The sequence below is a fragment of the Dreissena polymorpha genome, chromosome 3 (genome assembly GCF_020536995.1).
Source record: "Dreissena polymorpha isolate Duluth1 chromosome 3, UMN_Dpol_1.0, whole genome shotgun sequence".
Lineage (NCBI taxonomy): Eukaryota > Metazoa > Mollusca > Bivalvia > Myida > Dreissenidae > Dreissena > Dreissena polymorpha.
Window position 1 is genome coordinate 118595271 of NC_068357.1, and position 24446 is coordinate 118619716.

Genomic DNA, 24446 nt, shown 5'->3' on the forward strand with positions numbered 1-24446 from the left:
ATTGCGTATCGTGGTAATGTGACACATTTCGTTAAAACTGTACCCAGTAATCGAAATGTCAATTAATCAAACAATGCCTGTTTTGCAAGCACGGCTAGTAACCGTTTGCGACCGCAAATGTCAATTAAACAATGGACCGTCACTCAAATACAACGAAACCAGTTATCACATTTCGTACATACCCTGGTCCAGCTAGTCCCAGATAGACGATGACCCTACTTTCGACAAAAATGTTGAATGTGATGCATTTGAAATAAAACGCGCGCGTGATATAACCACGTGATGATAACACACTTTTACATGATATTAATACTTCTACCTGTTATACATACACAGGTAAAATTTGCAATGAAAACAAAGTAAACATATAAAACTATGCCATCATTTTGCAATAAATTTAATATGTTATATATATATATATATATATATATATATATATATATATATATATATATAAACAAAAACGCTGTATTTATTTTATGCCGAAGCTTTCGACCTCACAGTCTTCATCCGGTCGAAAGCTTTATATATATATATATATATATATATATATATATATATATATATATATATATATTATTTAGTATTACATAGTAGTACATAGTATTTAATATATTAACATAATAGATTCACATACGATCATAAATGCAAGTTGTATAATGTTCATGTCCCAAAACAGTTCAACTATTTAAACTGGTTTCGGGATATGATGAAGCACATTGGTTTTGTAGCCTGGCAGGCGTTGTGAACATCATAAAAACTGTCATAACTGTCATAAAACATCATAAAAATATATGATATATGATATATTTGAAATGAAATAACCACTTTATTACCACGTTTATTTTAAGTCGATGAGCTTCATTAATCATTACTTAACGAACGGCTTTCGTTTAAATACATCGCCTTAAACTCAACCGCCTACATGAAATGACATAAGTAGGTTAAATGCCTGGTTTTAGTGAATATACCCCCATATTATATTGGAAACATTATTTTCCAAATGGCATGCACATTTTAACTAACATATATATTATATTTATTCTAAAGTATTTTTTTTCAAATAATCAATTAGTGTTAAAAAGAATATTGAATAGAAAAAAAAGTTTACCTCACCTGAAATCGAAGTGGGAACTTTTTTCGTATTATAACAGGCCATTGTAGCTTTTAAAACCGTATATGGCAATAAGTCCGTTTAATATAGCATTTCTCTGGTGAGGCAATTTTCGTTATAAATGAATACTGTGACCAGTCGCACGTTAATGACGTCGGTTTTGAAAAACGCATATGTGCTTACCTTCAACGCTTCATAAATACGGACGATTTCTGAGTAAAGTGCTATAACTTATACCCAATGAATGCATATAAAATATGCTCTCATTTGATTGATTATTAAACACTACACGATGTGTATAGTTTTTGCGAAAAACCCGATAATCGTTTTCAAACATCACTTTGTTGCATGTCCCGTGTAACATTTGACTTCGATTTGGAACAAGATATCGTCTTTATTTTTATGGCGCTAAAACACAAACGCTTATTGTTTGTCATATCAGATCGTGACGTCATTTCCGGTTTAAAATGTTAAATCACAATGGTGATCTGCGACATTAAAAAGCGATATAATTTGCGAAAAGCAAACACTGTTAAATTGTCGCGGTCGACTTAGCGTTTTGGGGTGATATCCCGTGCAATTGAAAATAAAACTGAAGATGATGTTAAAAGGTAAGTACGTTTGATTATAATCTTGTACATTTATGATTAAACAAACATGTTCAATTTGCAATAGTTCCTGTTAATACTGTATATACTGTATAAAATTTGCTCCGTTTGAATATATTTATGAACAATTTCCGTAACATCATTTATTTGTAAATTTTGAGAAAACTTCTCCGATAAAATGGAAATAGGTAAACAAATGTTTCCTTTATTCTCTAAATCAGGCAAATGGTTTGGAACAGTACACATCAGGGAAGAAAATGATGATATATAACCAGAATCGTTAAAGTATATACATTCAAACATGTCATTTTTACTGAAAACAATGGCGATGTCCGCTCGATTTATCAAACTATTTTTATATTCCATGTCAGCGTGTAATGTGTACATATAGCATATACATGTTTCGAAAATTAAAAAGAATATATACATTCTGTAAGTAAATTTTGTTGGAAAAACAATAATAAAGATAATATAATTAGAAGTGTATATTATGTTTGTTTTCTAAGCAATTATAAATGTCACCTAACCTTGAAAAGTATGCGTTTTTTCATATTGGGCATTCTTTCTTGCGTAATGACCGCAGGCCATAATCAGATGTATGTCTTTAATGCGTTTCTGCAAGCTTGATATCAAAAAAGTAAAATATGTAACAAATGACATGTTAAAGTTCGCCGCATTACGAGTTAAAATTCTAAACGTATTCCGCCGTTATAATTGTCGCCTATACAAAACATTAACGCGTGTTTTCATAGACGTCATTTTACGACATTACGCATGTTACGCGATCTTGTTGTTTGAATCAAACGGCACGCCTCTATTCTTTATTCTATATTATGTTACAGTTGTTGTATTTCATTTTGTGTATGAGCATTCGTATTACATGGAGATTTACCTTGGAATAAAAAACTTCTTGAAACGGAAAATAACAAAAAGTTGACAGCGCTGGTCTAGAAATAACTAACGAATTGAGCAGGCTGGGCCGAATATGTGTCGTGTTCTGAAAAAAACGGGCATAATGCTTGTGCGTAAAGTGTCGTCCCATATTAGCCTGTGCAGTCCGCACAGGCTAATCAGGGACGACACTTTCCGCCTAAACTGGATTTTCGCTACGAAGAGACATCATTTAAAAGAAAAATTCCATAAAAGCGGAAATTTTCGTCCCTGATTAGCCTGTGCGAACTGCACAGGCAAATCTGGGATGACAATTTATGCACAAGCATTATGCTCAGTTTTCTCAGAACACGACACATATACTCTTTGCAGTACGAGTATACTTTAACAGCCATGTAAAAAATATTTATGAAAAATTCCATTTTGTTTTTCAGATAAGAGCCGCATCATGAGTAATTCAGAAAAAAACAAAGTGGTATGCAGACGTTAAAAAACGAAAACGGGCAAAACAACAATATGAAAGCAAAGTCCGTCAAAAATATTCAAATACAAGTCAACCATCCAGGGAAAAGGCAACATATGCATCACAAAAACGAAACGAAAGGAGAGAACGGGTGAAGGCGAACAAGCAATATGAACCTGAACGGAAGCCAATGTGGCGTTCCCAGAAGCAATCTATAGCGGTCGGTGTTTTGTCGGAAACGGAAAGTCAGTCACCGAAAATGGTATTTAAGTATAGAACGGAGAAGAAGAGAGCACTAGATAAATTTAAACAGGCATTACCAGTAAAACCGATAAAACGACGATCAGTTTTAAAAAGCTACCTTACTGAATCCAAATCCCCAACTGCCAAACATATCATCAGACAGATGGCTACCCCAACGGACGATGTTGCCGCGTCAGTTTTAAAGAACGTGAAGGAAATGTTAACAGAGATTAAGTTTAAACGTTCAAAAGAAAGGAGAATGGAGACAAATGCAATACTATCCTCTGTTAGTGGTGAGCACTTATCAGTCAAAACATCGAAAACAAAAGTGGCTGAACGGCTTGGACTTTCGGTAAAAGCATTATCTCGGGGACAACGACTAAGGACGAAACTACTTACATTGCCGAAGTCATGTTGGGAGCACACACAACGCAAAGGACGCTCTGATGGAGTAACGAATGAACAGAAATCAACAATATATAGCTTCTGGACTTCTCCCGAAATATTGCGGCCGACAGGAAACAAGAAGGACGTGAAACGTCACAGAATTGGTCCTAAAACGTACCTTAGTAATTGTATTCAAATTCTTGAAATGACACAAACAGAGGCTTACATTTGTTTCAAAACACAACATCCAAACATGAGCATATCCCAAAGAATATTTGAAAAAGCCGTTCTTCGTAAAGCCTGTTAGAGTTAGAGATAAATGTACATGCTGTTGTAGATACCACGTTGAATTCGGTTACGCGTTTAGGCGTTGTATGCAATTACGCACTGCGCTACGAAAGAAATATACCCTGAACGACGACGAATTTCCGGTCTTTGAGCACTCGTCTGACCTGATAGAAAAAAACCTTGTGTGCCCGTGTCGATAGCCGGTTTCGTATGCCCTGCTTAAATCGTGAATGCACAATGTGTGGAGTATCACCAGATTTGTTCATGCCGGAAGAAAGAGAATTGTCCGAAAGTGCCCCAAAAGTTGAGAGCGATATGAATATAGAAATTTCACATACAATGGGACTCAAATGAAACGAAAGCTTGTTCTTGTTAAGAAAACAGCAGCGATTGGTGAACTTAATCAGCATTTAATTTCGTATTTGAGAACGTTCCCAAGCCATATCTTCAGGGCTGATTGGCAACATACACAAGCTAAACGTCTGATGGAATCATTACCAGTTGGCGACGTTTTGATTGTTCACGACTATTCTGAAATTACCGATGCACAAAGAAAAACGAAATACAAAGCAGTTATTTTTAGAAAACAGAGGTGTCGATTCGTGTTTCTATAATTTATAGGCATTCAGTTCTGGAATATGACGGAGTTTATAGTGTACCCCATGATCCACAAATAATACGGGAACAGTTCTTTGTAATTACTCCAGACAAAAAAAAACACGATCACCATTTCACGTTTCACGTGCAGACGCTCTTATATGAATACCTTAAGAGTAGTTCTTATTCATTAGAAACTATTCATGAATACACCGACGGATGTGCTGGTCAATATAAAAGTCGACATTGCATTGGGTCCTTTACGCAGGCTGCTACAAAATTCCACAGCACTATAGTCAGAAACTATTATGAAACCTCACATGCCAAGGGTCCACAAGATGCAACCGGCGGTTATTTAAAACAACAAGCAGATAAGGCAGTTTTAAGAGGAAAGACAATTATCCAATCGCCAAAATATCTTTTTTTAGTTCGTATCACAGGAGCTATCAACCCCGAAAGAACGAGCAGTATGCAAGGCCCGCATATTCCGATATGTACATGAAATTCCTCGAAATGAAGCTGGTTATTTCAAACAAATCACTTCAATTAGAAAGATCCATCAAGTTCGGACCACCTCTTCAAATACGATTACCAGTCGCTTGTTATCATATTACTCTTGCGATGCATGCTTTCACGGTGATTTCAAGAACCGTAGGCATCGGACTTACACTGGGATGCCATAAAATACTAGAGTTGTGAGTGCACCAAGTGGTGAATAAAAAGGGGTTATTGAAACTGAAATATCGGATGTATTACAAACTTAGTAGAAATAGGCCAAGTTATTGCAGTTCGTGCTGAAAATGACGAGTTCTTTTTGCTGGAAGCAAAGTCCACACCATTCATTCTAACGCTGGATACAACAGATGACTTACAAACAACTTATATGGCAGGCACACGTGCTATTGGTGGACTTTAATATGAGCGTATGAAGAAATCAATCTTTGAGTACTGGCTTTTACCAAAACATAGAGCATTCGTACCTGCATTGTCAGTTTTGCGAATTTGTAGTGAGGTTCAGGGCAAACGAATAAATTTATCTGAAGCAGTTCATCAAACTATTGTTGATACATTTTATGAACTTCTGTGTAAATATTAAATCAAAGCAAAATGTCCGTCTAATATGAACCCGAGCGAATTTCACCGACTGATCCGATACGGCTTTTCATTTGTAAATGTATTGAATGTTAAGAACGGCTTTATTCATTTAAGCATTACACCTTATCTGAGCAAACCCGTCTTAATGATCAGTTTTATTTTTATTCAAATAAATCTTCGGAAAAAAAATCAAATTTCAAGTTAATTAACCGTGTTGTGTTATTATTTGTATTCATTTCTATAGGTAATTTCAATATTCGAGGTGTGACTGTGCTTGATATTGTAAATATACGCATTCGTTTTATGAGATTTTTGCCCGTCAAACGAGTGAGCGTATTCAAAACAGTCACGCTTGAAAACTTTAAGTTTATCTTTACTTGTGTAATCAGACGCTCCACGCAGAACGTCATTTCAACCTTACGCCATGTTACGCTAACGGGAACCAATAACGTGCGACTGGTCTGATTATAATAATCTATTATCAGATTGCTGTCTTAAAGGGGCCTTTTCACAGATTTTGGCGTGTTTAAAAGTTTGTCATTAAATGCTTTATATTGATAAATATAAACATTGGATCTAAAAAGCTCCAGTAAAAAATCAATAATTACATTAATAAAGGAAAAAAAGTAGCCCGAAGCAGGGCTTGAACCAGTGACCCCCGGAGTCCTGGAGTAAAAACCAATTAGACCGCTCGGCCATCCTGCCAAGTACATATGAGCGATGTATTTTATACTTTATATAAGCAATCTTCGTAGTTTCACAAAATTTAACGGCAAAAACAGAACTCTCCAAATTATTCAATCGTTTCGCGTTGCAACGTTTTATAATTTTCAGGCTTTTAAATCGTCAAAAGATGCATATAATGGCTATATTAGACCATAGTAAATGTTCAGTATTTCTGTTTCCTCACAAATATCATAACTAAAACGAAAATTTGCGAACCTGAAACAACTTTTTTCAATTTTTGTCAATTTACCAAAACGTGAAAAGATCCCTTTAACAAGAAACTCAAACAGATGTGGCATTTTGTTTAAATTTACGTCGTTTCCACAATTTTGTAATTCAAACTGTTATATTTTGATTTATTGTTTGTGTTTCTGTAACATCTTAGTTATAACGTTGGTATGGTAACCCGTTATGCTATGACACATCACGGCTTGTGACGTACGTACATGGTTATTCAAATGTATTGACACAGATATTTTTAAGTTATTGCCAATGCGCAATTTGACACAGTCATGAGTTAATTCTGACATACAAGTGAAAGATTTTTCACGTAATATAATTGAAAATCAGGTTTAATGACGTCGCGTAGGACGAAACTTTCCGCCTAGACTTTATTATTTGCTATTTAGTGACTTTCTTTTAAAGAAAATTACGATAAAAGCGGAAATTGTCGTCCTTGGTTCGCCTGTGTGGAAAACACAGGCTAAGTTGAGAATACACTTAACGCACATGCATTAAACCCGGTTTTCCCAGAGCGGGACTCAATTTGGAAAAAAATATGCGCGCGATTGATTTGGCGTATAAGGTACATATAAGAAAAACATTTGCTGGTTAATACCTTATTACCAATTTGAAATCATTGTGTACATAGTTATAACTCAACACGACTAATTAAGTCGTTACCACGAATTAGTTATACCGTTAACATTTCTAAATAAGTCGATACAGCGATTCGCTTATCTCGTCATCACGACATAATAAATTGTTTGCACGAGTAAGTTATATATAACCACGACTTGATAAAAGTATAGTGATTTTTTTTGTATTTATCTGTCACTTGAGATCCAGCCTGTTTATTATAGTTTAAACCTTGTCAGTTGAAGGCCAGGCCCCGATTTCTCGAAAATTAAGAAGTCAAATTATTAAAGTTAAGCTGGTAAAAACGAACTTAAGTTGATCGCTTAAATTAATCCGATTTCACGAACAAATTTACGGGATTAACTTAATAGCTTAAGTACGTTATTTTAAACCAAGTACTTAGCAGGCTTAAGTCTGTTATTGCGGCTTAAATATGGCGGAGATACGGCGTCGTATTCGTCAGTTGCGAAGAGTTGTCAGGGTAGAGAGAGTTTTTCAAGATAGGTTGAATCCGCTTGAAGTCCTGTCGGTCGAAGAGATTTTTCGGCGATATCGTTTCCGTAGTAGAACAATAAAGGACATTGTTGAAGTGCTGTTCCCCTTCTTAGAGAAGCCGACGAAGCGCTCGTCACCTCTCCCACCACTTTTGAGCGTTTTGGTAACGCTGTATTTTTTGGCCTCGGGAGCCCACTACGTGGTGATAGGGGACGTGCATGGAGTTTCAGCGCCCTCTATATGCAGATCCGTCAATTGCGTTGTTAAACTGCTGGTGCGAATGGGCGTGCATCGGATAAAATTTCCAAGAGTACTTGGCGACACGAAGGCAAAATTTTATTCCATTGCAGGTATATTATGATAGCTATCGTTCTTTTCCTACTTAAAATTTTCTGCAAAAAATATTGGTGATTTTTAACCTTCATTTTGCTTGTTATTTTCGAGCATTTTGTCACACCGGTCTTACTGACCAGTGTGAATGCGCGCTAAGCATTGTGGGAAACGGACTTTTTTCCATCATGGCGTTGGTAAACATAATAAACACGGAAGTGAAAAATGGTAATTAATTATTATCAAAAACAGGCCCCATCAAACCGGGCCAGCTGTAATATATATTTGGATGCAGTTTGTGCTTCAAAAAGAGCCACTTTTCATGTCAGTCTATTGTTTGTAAGAATCACTAAACACGAAATTAGACTAACTAAACACGTAGCAATACTGTATCTTCGAAATAGTAAATAAATCTAAATCATAAATAAATATTTATAATTAAATACCTGCTGAAATTTGAGAACGTAAACGATTTAAAATAAACGCTGTGAACATTACAAGGAATCGTACATGTAGGCCTACTGTGTGAGAGGATTAATCAGGGATAAAATAAAATGGAGTTTGAAGGATCTAACATTTTGAGGAGGACGTCATGGTATGGGTGGGTGCTGGAGGTTTCGGTAAATGACAAGTTCGGTAAATTGATTTATATAGTAAAAGCCGTGGAGGTTTCGGTAAATTGATTTTAATGAGGAGGTATACCTACAACGAGGTGTTAATGACACCTATTATCGGCTTACAATAACATTAGGGGCATTTATTTGCAAACTGTGGATTAATTTTGAGTTGAGTAATTAATGCTATGCTATGGTATAGAATTAAGGAAATGAATGAGCTACCTCTGAAAAACGAATTCTGTTAGGAAATGTTTGGTTAATTTTACGATTTAAATATCGAAATACTGTTGTTTGTTTTTTAAATTGGTGCTTTTATTTAAATAACATAATAGTAACATAATAGTAAAAAGAAATAATGATTTATGGCGGAATCAATGTAAGCTCTTCAATTAAGTTTAATGCTATTTTAAAAAGTTTCTTGTAAGATATGATTTAATAAAAATGAGTTCATGTTGAATTTTATATTTATTTATATGTTTTATTATTTCTTTCTGGTTGAGAAAAACACAAGAAAAAACGATATATAAAATTTAATACGTGTACGTAATTAATAAAAAGTAATATAATGATACGCGTTATGTTTTATAATTATGTTTAGTGCGCGTGCCATTGAACGTTGAGTTAAGCACACACACACACACAATATCTTTATTTCTGTCACGTTACATGATAATAACAGACATGGCATAAGCATAAACATCGCTATCGCTAAGCGAAGAGATACACATAATTGAAAACTGATAAAAATGACATCTAACACAACGCCAGCCGAATGAATACACTGTGTAACAGCAAGCTGCTGTGATGATCATTATCTTAACAAATTAATACACAGCACCTGGCTACTGTACTGGAACAATGGGTTTTACGGCCAAAATAACTGATATCATTTTTTGCCTAAACAAATCGGTTCAATAAAAAAATAATAACTGATTTACTTTGTAATCCGTTTTATTTACCATATATTATAAATAAGCAACAACTAAACCTTGGATACAATATATATTTGAATATTTCATGTCATTTAAAAAAAAATGAGGGAGTAATCACATATTAATTAGATACATTTTTGACACACTACAATATTAATACGACACATTATTATCATTCAGAATTTCCGCATGCTGATTTAATTTTATTACATTTCTAATACAAATGAGATACATGTACGACACTATTCAATTTAATGTTACATTTCAACCATAAACTCGGCCACCAGTGTTAAAGCATGTTCACGATCTAAACATATATGTCTAGATTATTTTAAGAATAATACCGTATGTGCTGAACTGATTGTAGGAAAAAGAAGCGAGAAATTTATTTATATACGAAACAAACATTATTGATCTTAGTATTTTAAACCACCGAAACTTAATCATTATATAAACCTGAGGTAGTTTGCCAACATAATGAATATGTTGCCCAGCTCTTGCCACGTGGAGGCCACCTCTCGTAAGAGCCACATTATTATATTTTTTTAACTAATACGCTTTAATTAAGGTTTTTATCAACTAATTGTTTAAAAACATATATAAAATACAAAACGATCATGACCTTAATATATAATTTACCTCCATCGATTAGAATATTAATAGGTTGCAAGCCTGGATAATTAATAATAACACTTTGCAAACATCTCTAATTTGATAAAATCAAGTCCGTACATTTAAACAGATAATTTAATTAGTGCCAAACAACTCAATTAATGTACATCAAAATTAATCCACAGTTTGCAAATAAATGCCCCTAATGTTATTGTAAGCCAATAATAGGTGTCATTAACACCTCGTTGTAGGTATACCTCCTCTATAAAATAAATTAACCGAAACCTCCACGGCTTTTACTATATAAATCAATTTACCGAACTTGTCATTTACCGAAACCTCCATAACCCCCCTTTTCAAATCCTAGCTGGAGCACTGAAATTATCCGATAGTTTTACACAATATTAAAAAAGTACAAATACAAACCTGGCAATACATGTAAATGATCGTATGCAATAAAGTTATTGATCCCAATCTGATCTATTTCCGAATTATCTGCGAATCCATCGAGAAGAAACAATAACCATGCAATTCGCTCCGCCATCTTGAAACGTTATACTTACTGAACTGTGTGTGTGATTGTGTTTTATTTGTTACAAAGTTTCTGATTGGTTATTTCGAAGTATCGGATCCAATCAAATTTTTCGGGTAACTAGGGATTGTAACACCTAACAACCCGAGATTTGTACAGTAATTCAATGATTAATTTTCGCGGACGATATTTGAGTTCCGCTCTTTTTGGATCTGGTATTTACTGGATTTTCTATCTTGAACAGACTTCTTAAAATAGCATTCTACAATCTCCGCGCGATTTTAAACACTACTATTTGTACAGAGTAGATAAATAAGTTCCGCGCGATTAATTGAGCCCGCTTTTTCTACAAGGTTGAACAATAATTGCTCCGACGGAAAATATATGAAAGTTCCGCGTTTTGTAGATTTCGATTTGTATGTAGTGTTTTATGGCCATGCTGGCATTGGTTTTTCGCGGAAAGTGAAAGTTCCGCGAAAAATGACAATCCCGATATTTACTATATAAGTATATGTATTTTAGCGGGGGTCCCCTTTGGCTTTCCATAGGAAATGGTTAGAAAGTGTAACTGGCTAGAAATCCTCGCAAATCTTGCGACATGCCTCGCCATAAATGTATTTGCTCAGGTTAATAGCGAATCAGATACATGCATTTTATACAGCTTTTTTTTCTACATCAGTCGACAAGTGACGGTGTTAGTCACCAAAATCATACATAGGGTTCCTTAATATTCAGCGAATAGTGAAAAAATAAATATTTATACGAGTGTAATAATCAATATTAAAACGTGTGTTTGACATTATGCTAAAACGACGACAAATCGCATTTATCCACAGTGCCACCCATATAGGTGTAAATAATTTTGTAAATTAATATGATAAGTAAATAATTTTCCCCATATGCACACTTTTAAAACATTTTGGATGGAGCGTTTCGGCAGGGCTAGTAGTGCGCGCCTGGCGAAATACCATCTCGACCGCGAACTCTGGCTCTGCTGAAACGACCCACCCATCATGACCAAAAACAGAATGGCGACGGTTTTTGTTGTTGTTTTCCCTAATGTAGTGTATATGATGCTTCCCGTAGTGTAGTGTACACAGTGTATGGTGCCCGTTATATGACAGGAGTGTTAAATGAATAAGTTAGGAAATTCTAATTTACCCATTGAATGTAAATCAAACCAAACGCAAACATAAAACGAACGGTGGCGGTTTTTTCTCTTGTCTATCGCATGCTGTCTTATATTCTTTATATTATGTAGTTTATAGTGTATGATGTTTGATATATATGCGACGAGTAAACAGTCTAATTTAGGAAAGAAGCCGTATACCTACTCTGCAATTTGCTAGATCCTCACTCACTGCTCATATATATGGTTATTAGTGTGTGTGTTTAAATTGATTTAACTAATACTGTTAATACTAACCTAACTGACTAACATGTCTTCCGCGAGGGACGTTAAACAGGGCTAAAGTGTATCGGTGCTGTACACCAGGCACTTAAAAGAACCTCTAGAAGCGGGGCATTTCCTGTATCACCCTCGAACACCCACTAACACCTCTCCTGGGGCGGAGAGCTCAATAAAATCACACTTAATTCAGTAAACAAACCATCAACAAAAATTCATAAATGGTTATAATTATAATAATGATAATAATGATGGTGGTGATAATAATGGTTATGATGAGAATGGTGGTTATGATAATGTTGGGGATGATTATGATGCTGGAGTTAATCATGCTGATGATAACAATACTAATTATTGTTATAATAGGTCACACATTTTACACTTAACGAAATATATACCTAATCATTTATCTTTTTATATTATAACGGATCTAATATGATTAACATTGTTATTATTGAAATATAATTCTCCTCATTATTTATTTATTTTTATTTTATTTTTTTCTACCAGTGAACGATAAGGTCTCTTTGGCCACCGTGCACTTGTGTATTTGTATTAAACAAATAATAATAATAATAAAAATAATAATAATAATAATAATAATTCGGTGAAAACCTGAGCAGTTGGGGTAAAGTTGACCTACTTAGGTTCAAAATAAAAATATTTTCCCCTGAAAAGTCACAGGGGCAGGTCAGCACATAAGGTAGTCGTGAAGACGCCGCGATGACCAGTAAATAAGCTCTGACATTCACACACAGAAGCTGGTCAGTTCTCCTATGGATGCGAGCAGAACAAGATCTGAAGAAGAAGGCATAGTAAATCTATCTTTATATACTGCTACTCGTCAACAATTAGCATTACGAGCAGGCGCGTGTCACTGCTAGGAAATTAAGAAAGAAGTGTATAGGAGATAGAAAGTAATACATAATGTATTTGTGAGACATAGAAACAAAGGTGAAATTGTTAGTTAAAAGAAGAAATATACAGATAAAAGGTTGAAAACAGCCAACCTGCTTAGAAAATGTGGCCTAGTTTGGTCGCCCCCTGCCTAAACTGGTCAAGGGTATGTGCCTGTACAATAAAATTGGCTGGTAGGGAGTTCCATAGGATGAAAGTAGCTGGATAGAAGGACAATATATAATAGTTGCTGGGAGTGGGAATTTGTCTGAATGAAAGAGGGTGCAGATGTCTAGTGAGCCGGGTCGGAGGAATGACGTAGGTAGGCATTGGTACAGCAACCAGTCCGTGGACAATTTTGTAGAACATCAGTAGCCGAAAGTCATACCTTCTGTTCTCAAGGAAACGCCATCCCACTTTTTCTAGCATGTGTGTGACGCTGTTGTGATATGAGTAGGCATGTGTGACCCATCGAGCGGCACTGCGTTGGACCATTAGATCTTGTTCATGTTGTATTGTGTGTGTGGGCTGCACACTGAGCTACTATACTCAAGTTGTGTGCGGACCAGGGTTTTGAACGCAAATTCTCTAATGCGTAAGTGTTTTATGGGAATGGTGCGTTTGATGAAGTTAAGTGTTTGACTGGCTGTTGCGGTAACCTGGTTTATGTGTTTATTCCAACTGAGATCAGAAGTATTTAGCATCACTAAAGTGTGGAAGTGGATTTGTAGGGGTGTTTTGACCTGGTGATGTTCATAACCGTACATTTGGAAGGATTAAATTCCATATCCCAAGAGTGTTCCCATTTTTGTAGCCGATCTAGATTTTCTTGCAAGGTGTTTTGTTCAGTGGGATTGTTGACCGTGATATAGACAGCAGTGTCATCAGCAAATCACTTGACCTGTGACACTATGTTTTCTGGCAGATCGTTTTTGTAAAGCAAGAAGACAAGAGGGCCGAGAACAGAGCCCTGAGGGACGCCTGATATGACTGGTACCTCGTCTGAATTGGTACCATTTACCAAGACAGACTGAAGTCGACATATAAGGAAATATTTGACTCATTGTAGTGTGCTATCTTAGGTGACTTGTTGGTGCAGTTTGTAGAGTAACTTCATGTGATTGACCTTGTCGAACGCTTTCGAGAAATTCAGGAGTATTTAATATGTTTGTTGACCATGAATAAGGTTCCTGGATAAGTCCTCTACAAGTCCTATGAGCTGTGTCTCGCATGACAGTTTTGACCTAAAGCTATGCTGAAGATGGAAAAGAATGTCGTTGACCTGGAAGTGTTTGGTGATGTTTTATGCGATAATGTGTTCCATGACTTTACAAAGAACACATGTCAGAGAAGTTGGCCTATAGTTAGCGGGGTTACTTTTGCCGCCTTTTTTAAAAGGGGATGACGTTCGCCTTGATCCAGTCGGAGGGGATAGTGCCTGTGTCAAGAGATTTTTGAAAGATTCTGGTAACCAAGGGAGAAATCTGTACACTTTTTTAAGACAATAGGCTTGATATTGTCAGGGCCGCAAGCTTTGCCAGTCTTCAAGTTGGACAAAAGCTTTTTGACACCACTTACACTTATGGAAATTTCAGGCATTTTGGGGTATTTTGGCTTTGGGGTGTTGCTAAACAGGGTTTGGGCTTTCATTAAACAGAGTTGACCTAATTTTAGAGGATTCATTGGGGTGAAGACGGACTGGAACTGGCTATTGAGGACGTTTGCTTGACCTTGCTATCAGTGTTGAGTTTATCGTTTTCCAGTAGAGGGGAAATCCCTTGGGTATCCTGTTCAGCATTTTTGATGATGGAGAAGAGCTTCTTACGGGAGAAATTTTGACCTTTATGGGGATTGTCTGGATCAGCGGACTGAGTTTCGAGAACATTTTCGAGATAGCTGGAGTGGGCCTGATTTATTGCATTTTGAACCTGATTTCTGAGTTTTCTATACTGTTGTTTGACCTTCGGACTGCCAGTTTTCTGTTTTAGGTACAATTTTTTTTGTCTTTGGATACTTTAGGTGATCCAGGGAAGAGAGGGTTTTGATCCCAGCCTCTCTGAGGGAATAAAGAGGTTTGATCCCTCTCGGAGAAGGTCCTTAAATTCAGTCCATAGCTCTTCGGTGGACTTAGATTGGTAATTTGTGAACATGGTAGGTGACCTAGAAACAATTTATTGTTGAAAAATGACCCAGTTTGCTTTACGGAATGAGTATACAGTACGGGGCTTCTGTCTATTTAGTTGGGGTTTGATATCAGAGGTGATTTGGACGATGTCGTGATCAGAGATACCGGCTGCTGACTTTACAGATTTAATGAGAGATGGGCTTGACGTAAAGAATACATCTAAAGTATTTGTAAATCGTGTTGGGAAACTGACCATTTGTTGGAGAGAGAAGTCGTTTATAAGTGATAAGAGGTCTTCGTAGAGTTTAGTATACAATAATAGGTCTGGAGCATTTGCGTAATAACATTTGATGCATCAAAACGGTGCTGCCCGGGCTGCAGAGTGCCTATCGTAGAGATTCTTCAAAGGGTAAGAGTCGTCAAAAGCGCGGTGGTGAAAGATTACCGAGGGCTTGCAGGACGTGGAGTTACAGCTTCAACGAAGCCGGAAAATATTGAAGACAGAAGCTCCGTTAGAACAAGAGGTCCCTGTACGTCGCATTGTTAATATTTGAGGCGACTCAATTACTGTTCAGTTTCTAATCATTAGGCAGGCAGCCTGAGAAAAATTAGTGAATCTTCATTGTTATTTGTCTATCGGCCTTCCGAGGGCTTCGGAAGGCACATCGCCATTGAGAGGTCGCGCATATAGCGCTCGGTGGCGGCCTCATTAAGTCGGCCGGCTTGCGCTACACTTTATATTTGGTGTTGTAATTTACAGGAAACCGGAACAAAGAAAACATTATTGTAACAAGTTACCTAGTATTTCAAAAATGTGAGAACAGAAAATAAATGTTAAAATATTGTTATTTAATCAGGTTAATTACATTTTAGTTGAAGTGAATGACAATAATCGCTTCATATTATATAACGGAAGTGTATTGTTTTAGTTTGTTTTCATCATTTTATGAATGCGGTCTTGCCTATTAGATCGATAAAAATCATGTTGTTTTTACTGAAATAGCGATTGTTGTCCTTGTCTAACTAACAAATGCATTAAAATTTAGAAATAAACATGTTTTCGATGTTATATTTAATATGGTTCAACGCATAGATTTGGATAGGAACATGGACTAAATGTTGAAATTAATTGACACAAAAATAAAATGTAAATATTTGAAATTTAAAACATGTCTTCAGCATATCTAATAACGTTCATGTTTGCAATTTACTTGGACAAAATATCGTATTTTGGTATTGGTACTGTTAAAATGATAACCTTTGACGTCATCAAAGTGCGGGCAAACTAGTGTTTCACGATTTGGTAAATGGACAAAATTAAGGAAAATTGTTTTCAGATTTGCAATGTTCCTTGCAGTTATTATTTGTGTGAGTAAACAGTAATACTGAACATTAACCAGGCTCTAAAGGATCCATCATATGCCTCTTTAGACGATATAAAAACCTGAAAATCATACATCGTTGCAACGCAAAAAGAAGGAATAATGTTGTAATCGTTCTAGTTTGTAACACTACAAGGATTGATTATAAAAAGTATAAAATAAATCACTCATATAAGCACGAATGGCCGATTGGTTTAAGCGTTAGACTTTTACTCCAGGGGTTAGTGGTTCGAGTCCAGTTGAAGGTTACTTTTTTGTCTTTTTTAATGGTATTCTTGTTTTTTACCGGAGCTGTTTAAATGCAATGTTTACAGTTATCAATATATAAATATAAACAATATAACTATAATATGTGGCTAAAGACAGACATAGATGGACATACACAACCGCTTTGTAGAATCGCCTAAAGTTTAGTTTGAACCTATTTATTTTAGCTTGATTGCAGAGAAAGCTTAAGGCGTATTTGAAACGCTCTCGAGTCCGTTTCCTGGGACTAAAACCAGTACTTGGTGTCTTTGGGGGATATCTAAAGAACGCCCGCACAGTGGGGATTGATCCCGTGACCTCCCGATCGCTAGGCGGACACCATATCCACTACGCCACGGCGACTGTATGTTTGTTTGGCCTTTTACAGCTTTATTAAGGTTTCTTTCTGTATTGTACGTCGATCACGATCATCTGAGTGTTAGTTATATGATGCTTTGTGTTTACAGCTATAGAATAAAGACGATAAGTTGTTGTCTAGTTTGTTGTGTTTTCATTTCATTTCTCAGAAAGTCACGATTCTGCTGCTCTCATCTATGTTTAACCATTAAGTAATTAAATAGTCATAACATTGAAGTCTCTTACCGTTTTATTGCCATTGAATCTGAATCATGTTGCTGTGAGGTTAACTTTAAATTGCCTTTAAATGTTTCGCTAAATATTATGGGCCAAGTGCGAGGTTTGGGTCTCCTGAAAATCGGACAACATAATCTCTCTCCTGATAATATTTCTGGAGTTTCATAATTTGATTATATCTGTATTGAACTCGTTGGTAATCCAAATATAAATAATCCATGTTCATTTCTAATATTTTTGTGATTGCCGCCCACAGGTTTGCTTGCCTGTTGCTCATCTACATAATAGGCGGTGTTCATTCATGAAATTCGTGCGCCGCGCCGAGGGAAAGGAACTCTTGCCGAACTACGGATTTTGGTCCAACCTGCCTGGATACATAAAGGTGAGGAACCTGGAACAATATCATCCGCGATTTGGGAAAACGGGACTTAATGCATATGCGTAAAGTGTCGTCCCAGATTAGCCTGTGAAGTCCGAAGTTAAAGTATTAAACCGCGCTTTGCGAAAACAGGGAATAATGCAGTCCACAAAGGCTAAACACGGACAACACGTTCCGCCTATTGCTAACATTTTCGCTAAGAAGACACTAAATTTGAACGAAAAATATCATAAAAGCATAAAGTGTCGTCTCTCATAAGCACGTGCGGACTGCATTAAGCCCCGTTTTCATAGGCGCGGCTAAATTATTTGAGCCGATTCGTTGCCTCGTGGTAACAAACTGGCACCAGGGGTTCGAATGATTTGAGTCCGCTCTCAAGCATGACCTTCTAGTAGTTTTCGTTTTCATTAGACGTTCGACCAACTAAAAGGTCTTCACGGTGGACACTAACTAAAAGGTTCGTCGCTGGAACCGGAGATGATATGACCTGAGGTCGCATGTATCTATCATTATACATCATGATGCAGACGCCATGTCCTTTAAAGGAGCGGTGGCCGTATAGAGCCTCCTGGCGAATTAGTAAAAAAGTTATAAACCCAATATGAATTTCATCGTCCATGCGTTTAATAGAAATATCAACGGCGCTCTGCTCCACCGATTCCCCTTGCATTTATTAGTCGACTCCTTATGGCTTGAAGTCGCGGGACCGACAAGAAAACTTTGAGGGATATGACCTTCGAGCCAAAAGATTCACAATATTATTATTTGTTTGCTTACAAAAACAACAACACAAACTAAGCTTTAAGTCAAAGCGCCGAAGGCACTGAATTTGTTCGCTGTTTTAGAATCTTAGACGCAATTCAGTTTTCAAAAGTATGTGATAGCTTTTTATATCTCAAGTTTGAAATGACCACAACCAATTCAAATGTATAAAGAGTGTGTCTTAAAGCACATATCGAGATGTGTTTTTTTTAATCAAATAATAGATACAGCTAATCAGTGTGCACAGGCTAATATTATTTGACATGCATTAAGCCCCGTTTTCCCTGAAAGCAGCCAATATGTACAGATTTCAATGATAAACACTAGACTGGCCAACGTTGTCTTACAAGCTGTAAAATACTTTTGAAATACATACACAAAATTTCCTGTACCAGTGGGAACTAAAAACAGGCAGATGCGGTGGTTAGAGTAGACGCTTCTAGCCTAGCATTCGTCGTCTGCTTAATTTTACTGCAGTTATACACACAGGCAGTCACGGGTTACAATTCCTAACGTAGTAAAGCCAATCGTAACACTTCGTCCATCTCCGGATTCTCCGTAAAGAGTAGATTTTTTTAGATCCAATGTTTAAATTGATCAATATAAAGCAAAATGATGAACTTTAATACATGCCAAAATATGTGAAAAGATCCCTTCAAATCTCATTTCAGTTGAGACCGACTCAACTTGCCGTCTCAACTTAAATATTATTACTTGTTAAAGATGTAAGCAACGTTCTTCAAAAGGAGGTTAATTTATAACCTTTTGCGGGAAATCGTCTACCAATCTAACACGCAAATAAACAGTTTCCAGATAAAGGTAACATTTTCTTTCTTTTCTTATTGATAAAGCTACTAGTGGGTTGCTTCGGTACACAAATACGCGTTCAAATGACTGACGGCTTCGTATACGTTCAATTTATGTTTGAGGTTATTTTACACTAAATCAAATGCCAATGGCTCCCATAGAGACCCATAATAAAACCGGCAAATGTTATGGTTGTTACTGGTTGAGTCGTGGGTTCTGTTTGATTCGTGGGTATAGAAATCGCGTGAAATCTCACGATAGAACGTTCGCACATGATGCAGTTCGTTACGGAAAAATGTTTTGACACGGTCACCATTTTTTCCAATCAAAAATGCGTCAAAAACAAGTATAAATAGTGTAATTCATCATAACTTGATAGGTCCTTATGAAGTATTGCCTCATTTATGTATTGTTCATATAGTGTTTCAAAGTAACACAAAATTGTTTCTTTATGAGTATTTACCATGCTACATCGTCTCTTGACATTTTTTCACAAGAAATTAACCTGTCCTGCAAGGTCAGTTTAAAGGCTATTTATAGTATGCAAATCTTGAATTTCTGGCAGCCAATCAGAACCCACGAATCAACCGGAAGCTTATTTTCATGATGGTAGTTTGACACTATCAACACAGTCACTATCACAGTCACAGTCACTATTTTGATGTTTAAAGACAATAAACATTTGGAAAAAAGCAACACATCTTAAAGAAGAAAGGTTAATAATTATTTTCATTATGATTCATGGTCATATATTTATAAAATATTTGTGATGTAACAACTTTATGAAAATTACCCACGACTCAACCAGACTATAGCATATAGCATTTTTCCCGTCTTTGCTTTATTTTAGATTGTGCAAGCCTAGTTTTATTTTAAATATGAACATGGCTTCTTGGACATTAGAATAAAAAATGTATGTCTTGCAACTTCTAAGAAAATCTCATTTACCTGAACGCAAGCACCATCAGGTTTTGCAGTGAGATTTCAACAAAAGCACAGTACTTTAGGGGTGTTGCTGCAGTTTTGCTGATTTTTTTACAACAAATAGATTTTGTTCAAAATTTATATTCAAGTACTATATACAAATAATATGATTTTAGGTGCTACCTATTTTACGGGCAAAAGCTTTTTAAAGCGGGTATATACGATTTTTTATATGTGTTTGATTGTAATATATTGATAAAATATGTTACAATAACACAAAATAGGCAAGAACATTTTTACATTAAAGCCGAATTTCATAAAATGCAGCAAAGACAAATTAGCGCCCCGAGCCGATCACTATTTTCCTACAATAACCAAAGCGTTCGTCTTTGTATTAGGATCGGAGATAGTGTTCGTGTGTTGTATGAATAGATATCGTTGCAGGAATTCAAATAAACCGTTAAACTAAGTTTAGATGCACATCGTACATGTATGGTATACATGCTGGCGAATTCGGCTGTACAGCCGTTTTCAATTTCAGAATTAAATATCTGGCTTATTTCGCATTTTTCAACACATGTTATTCTTAACTTTTATTTTAATTTATATTGATATATATATATAATAAGTTTTTCACATAGTTTATATAAATTCATAAATATTTGACAAAATCGTATACACCCGCTTTAAGTTTTTTTGATAACCATGTATTTTTAATAAATATATGGACATGATTGTGTTCAAAGTTATAATTGTTGCAATAATTAAGTAATGCATCCAAAAAAACAATCTTAAAACGAGTTACATGTTCCAAGCTTAAAGATCTAGCATCTTATTTTTTGTTTGTTTTCTAGCCACAGGAATTTATTGCTGGTTCGGTGTCTGTGGTATAGTGGATGGGGTATCTGCTTACTGGCTTAGTCACTGGGAGGTCTCTGTATTGATCCCTTAAGTGGGAGCATTCTTTAGATAACCCTAAAGACAAACTATAGCGTACCATTTGGGTTGAAAGTCAAGAAGACCTACAAGGTAAAAAGAGAAATGTACGTCGAAGTACAATAATTGTACGTCGACATAAATATAAAATACACTTCGAAGTATATATTTGTACGTCAAAGTACAATTTGTACTTCAACATACATGTTTGTACTTTGACGTACACATTTTCTGAACAGCCAATCAAAACACTGTTCTCTTGAGCCGCCTTGTCTTCAGATTTATTTATAATAAATTTTTAAAATCTTTTTTTTAATTGAGGACAAAATGAATAAAAATATCAGAATGGCAAAAAAAACAACACATAGAAGTTTCAAGTATTTAATGCATTGAAATAGATTATATACAAATTTGAAGAAGATTCAATTGTTACCTTTTTAAAATTAAAATTATTAAGCATATTGTGAGTTATTGATCATGCGGGGCGGAGTATCATGACCATCCAGTGCATTACTGTATAGGAAATTCCCAACGGTAACCTAACAGTTACCAAGCATTAACGGGATAAATAATGTATAATAACCTCCCTGTTTGCCGTATTTTGTGATAACCATAACTTGCATATGTCAGAGGTTAATTCCGCCACGCCAGGTCAATAAATACGCACAATATGTATGAGTAAGCGATCGATAGTCGCATAATTTGGTATAAATAATAATAATGTTCAATGTCAAATATCTCTAAAAGCAACAGATGTAAGGTGTCTTCTGATTGGCTAACACTCAAGGGTCAGTGAAAATTGTACGTCGAAGTACATTTCTCGTTCTACCTAGTAGGTCTTGTAGACTTTCGACGTCATGGTATGTTGTATAGCAGTTGCATTTAACATACAGTTACTGATTTAACATAATCAAAATCATGTCATGAGTCCAATCAATTTTGATTGACAAATTTTACAGGATTTTTTAAAAATCCAATAAGTCTTAGACTGTCAAATAACACACACTACGTATTGAAAGCCATACCTGGAGCTTTCGTCTGTTTACCACTGACTTCATCAGAAGAATGATTTCTACTGTTGGGAAACGTTAACACTGCTAATTGTCTTCTTATTTATTATCAATGTATATGTAATTATGTGTAACAGCATAACAACATACTTGTTTCGCAATTAAAATATTTAATAAATACAGGTATCTTGCAGGTTTCTAATTTTCTTTCGCAAACAATTATTGAATAGTTTAAATTTTGTCGCCACTAAAAAACTAGCCATTTTGTAGCAATTCTTAAATCACAGTCTTAACTGCATACACTTAGCTCTTTAGTAACAATTTGAATGCAAATATTATAATGCATTATGTTATATCATCCATATATTTTTATTTAAACATTCAATAACACATAACACAGTACATACCGTATACTTGTGCTTATAAGACGCACCACGACTTCGGACTTTATAATGGGTGGATTTGAGACTGACCCGCGTGTAAGACGCTGTCAAATTTTGCCGTTTTCATCGGGGGAAAAATGGCAGAATGTTAAAGAAAATCATCAATTAGAAACACATTGAGAATTTTTCAAACTTGCGCAGCATACAATTAGTAATTCACGCAAGTCTGAAAAAATAACAATCAAACAACAAAGTAAATAATATTTGTTTATTTTATGATAAATTAGTGGGTTTTAATTTATTTTCAAGTAATATTCATGCAATAAAAATAATTATCAAATTAACAAAATTTCTAATAATTGCGTATTTAATCATTTGCCCTAACAATTGCAAACAATTGGAAACATATTACGTTCGTAATATCAATGCACAAGCAAAATTGATCGTATCAGTCATCTTAATTGTATGGTTTGACAGGTGTTGAAAATTAATAGGCAGATATTTTGAAAGTGTTTAGTTTTATTACCTAGATTATGCAAATTTTACGCCCATTGTCTATCAACAATAGGTAACGCCTACTTTCATAAAATTAACCAATTGCGTGATAGAGTGATAGACTCCGAAGCACAGATCGAAATCATGTGTCAAGAAGAAAGCCATATGCGGATAATTGCATGCGGTCGCTCTTTGCTCCCGTCGTTGTTGGCCCCTAATAAATAAGGTGTCATCGGCATTAATGGGTCGTCTGAATAAACGTGTTTATTTTACAATTGACAGTTGCAAACTGGCAACTTATTTCAGAGGATACCCTAATTGCCAATTATGTCTTAATTGAAAATTAACGACGTGGAACAAAGACGATCAGGTGATACAAACTTGTCAAGTAGCATTTGTAATCAGCAGCATGTTTATTTAACAATTGACAGTTTCAAACTGAGAATTGATTTTGCTGTTGTTTTAAGCATGTTGGCATCAGGTCGCTGCTTACACACATATACTATAATGGCCAATTTATATGACATTTAACGACGTCGCGCGCAGACAATCAGGTGATACAAACTTTTCAAAAATCAGGGACAATATAACGTCTTACACCCCAAAAATAAAATTCAAATTAAAAATAATAGACAACAAAATCAGTAACAATACATTTTATTACAAATAAATCGGTAACTGAACATAGTGTTCCGATACACAGTACGGGCCAAAACAGACTTTAGAGAAAATGCAAATGGCTGCCGCGTAGTTCTGGCTACCATAACTTTAAATGTCCCTTTTTATGATTTTTGACTGGCGCGACTTTATAGTTATGGACCAACCCCATTAGGAAAGTCAACCAGAAATTCCCGAAAAGTTGACAGTTAACAGAGACCGGTTCAAAACAGCTTTTAAATGCAGTTATTGGCCCAAATCAACCACTTGATCGGAAAGATTGACATTTTTTACATTTAACTGATATATTCTTTCACAAAACACTATCTTAAACATTTAAAAATTAGCTATTCTGCTTTTAAATATCGAGAAAAAACAGCAATGTGACAGACTTACTTGAAATGCGATTCTCTCGAGATTTCACGGTCATATGACGTTATTTCTAATTTTAGTAACATACCATGTGCTCAAGTGTTTTCAAATTCACAATGACATTTCCCGGTATTTTAGATTATTCTGGCTTGTTTTGTAAACAAATTGTAGTGTAAATACAAACTCAAAGTAAATATTATATAAAACTACCAGATTCACACTGAAATCAGTCTTATAATCCACCAGACGTAAGTTGTTTATCACAAATAATAGATTTCAGA

At 35.5% G+C, this 24446-nt stretch overlaps 1 long non-coding RNA gene across 1 annotated transcript; it reads left to right on the forward strand.

The window, feature by feature from the left end:
* Positions 1-1557: 1557 nt before the first annotated feature.
* Positions 1558-5891, forward strand: LOC127871197 (uncharacterized). The gene is made up of 2 exons (XR_008045202.1): positions 1558-1725; positions 3048-5891. It is a non-coding gene; the product is annotated as an uncharacterized LOC127871197 (long non-coding RNA).
* The last annotated feature ends 18555 nt before the right edge of the window (positions 5892-24446 follow it).